This window comes from Vulpes lagopus, chromosome X (genome assembly GCF_018345385.1).
Source record: "Vulpes lagopus strain Blue_001 chromosome X, ASM1834538v1, whole genome shotgun sequence".
Taxonomy (NCBI): Eukaryota; Metazoa; Chordata; class Mammalia; order Carnivora; family Canidae; genus Vulpes; species Vulpes lagopus.
The window spans coordinates 46,308,715-46,311,322 of NC_054848.1; the positions used below are offsets into that span (position 1 = coordinate 46,308,715).

The following is a 2,608-nucleotide window of genomic DNA, read 5'->3' on the forward strand; positions in this document are numbered from 1 at the left end:
TTATGGCAACCCTGAGCTGAGAGCCCACTCCAGGGCGGGCTGATTGCAGCTGGTTTCCCCACTCTGATACCTGGGAACTCTGTTGCACTCAGGTACCCCTGGTTTTCCTGTGACCCTGAGGATCCGGAGAACACATCACTTACAGCTATTCTTTCAAAGCCCTTGATGGAAAAGACTGTTGTCCACTTTCTAACAGCACCTAAGGCTTGCTTGCATAATGAAATTCAACAAAACAGTATTCTGACCAATGATAAACAACTTATAGGAAATTCTCTTGCCTATTCAATGTTTCATTATAAGGCTACTACATTTGACCAATATTAAAAAATCTTAAAACTCCATTATGCTGACATTTCCAGAAATATTATCAAGTCATCCTTATGATGACACTTATTAATAAAGCAAAAGAAGATGGTACATTCTGGTTTCCACTATTTAAAGATTTAATTAAATAATTTGATATCTTACCATTTGAAAACTACAACTACATTTTCTTTATCAGTACTGGATGACACTGAGGTGGAAGCAGCTTTCACATCCTTGACTTCCTTTTAAAGGAAAGCATCATGGAATTTTTCAGCAGTAAACATTATATATAGTTCCCATTTAAACCTCATCTCCAAGAAAATGTGAGAGAGAATGTAAGGTAAAAGTCCTTGTTCAAGGTAAGAAAACTCCAGTCTCAAATATTTTACTCCAACAATTGGGGTTATACCAGCTGTTCCATCATTGAATAGTAATGATGTACCCTCAACTGCCATCATTACTAAATTTTACATAGACTGTTTTATATCTGAATATATGCATGTAAAACATTTGCACAGATAAATTAGTGTTAAGAATTGAAAACTCACATCTTGAAATACCCTTTCTTCTGAAATCCATCTAATTGTTTTCAAGACTTGAAAGCTAAATATCCTGGCTACCCATTAAAAACATGTTATGTCAGAATATACATGTTTTGAAGAACTTTAGAACTGATCATCTCGGGATTCCTGGGTGGCTCATCAGGTTTAGCACCTGCCTTCGGCCCAAGGCATGATCCTGGAGTCCTGGAATCGAGTCCCACATTGGGCTCCATGCATGGAGCCTGTTTCTCCCTCTGCCTGTGTCTCTACCTCTTTCTCTCTGTGTGTCTCTCATGAATAAATAAATAAAAATCTTAAAAAAAAAGAACTCATAAAAGCAAACACAAACTTAAGAGTGCTTTTGTTGTTGCTTAATCCTCTAAATGTAAAAGGAGACCAATGAATACTACAATCAGATATTTACTACATAGTGTTGATTTCTACTAGCAAACAACTGAACAAGGATAGTTTTTCTCAGCTCATTGTCTATTAGAAGTTGAAACATTTTCAGTTAAAACCTTCATTTTTGAGCAGCCCAGGTGCCTCAGCGGTTTAGCGCCGCCTTCGGCCCAGGGCGTGATCCTGGAGACTCGGGATCGAGTCCCATGTTGGGCTCCCTGCATGGAGCCTGCTTCTCCCTCTGCCTGTGTCTCTCATGAATAAATAAATACATTTAAAAAATAAATAAAACCTTCGTTTTCTCTATAGACTTCAGCATGTGTGGCCCAAACAAAACTGTTTCTAAGGTGGCCTCTGAATCAGATTTTGGAATTCCTTTTTCAAGTTCACCTTGGCTATCCCTTTGATGCTGATAAGCAAGTTTCTTTCTCAGAGTCTCTGCTGTGAGGGCAGCAGTGTCAGTTAACATCCACCAGTTTGGGCTTTATATCTTATTTTGGCCTTTTCTATTGACCTAAGTTTTTACACTGTTCATATATTTAAGGATCTCTAGCATACTTGGCATATCAGGTTTCTTTGGACTGTTCTTTTTTTTAATTTTATTTATTTGACACACAGAGAGCACAAGCAAGGAAGTGGTAGGCAGAGGGAGAGGGAGAAGCAGACTCCCTGCTGAGCAGGGAGCCAAAGACGGGGCTTGATACCAGGACTCTGGGATCCTGACCTGAGCCAAAGACAGATGCTTAACTGATACATTTTGGTGGAGCCCTATGGAAGAAGGGGCAGGGGAAGTGGCAGAGGGGAAGGCAGTGGGACAGAGAGTGATATGGTAACAGATATGGTAGAATCTAAATCACCTGAAATGAGCTTCTGCCGTTTGTGCAGGGTCACAATTTTGGCATTCTGAGCTGAGAGCTGTAGGCTCATTTTCAAGGGCTCAGATCGTCTGCAGTGGTTCCTCATTTGCCAGTGTTGTAGTTGAGGCTCTTCTGGAGACAGGTTTAGTGAGGAAAATTGCCTGCTTGGGGGCTTCTCAAAGAAAAAAAGGTCATCCCGAAGGGGTTGCCTTGACCTGACCTCTGTCCTTTGTCTTGTTGAATACACTCCTTCTTTGGCTACCCATCCAACATTAGCCAAAGACATCACCACATCCTATTCTGGGTGGCTGGGGCTCCATTCTGCTGTAGGGCTGGTAAGCTGAAACCGCTATCTTGGACACTGGATCAGAGACATATTAGTACCAATTTTCCTTACAATATTTTGAGATGAACCATATAGCTTCCCAGACCAAATAACAATTGCATGCTTACTCCAACCTGTTGAAAAAACCTCCTAATTAGGCACTTAATCCAGCCAAGCAT

The 2,608-nt window shown here is 40.7% G+C and overlaps 1 pseudogene; it reads right to left on the minus strand.

Moving 5' to 3' along the window:
- On the minus strand, positions 1-2,608 carry LOC121482518 (annotated as a pseudogene).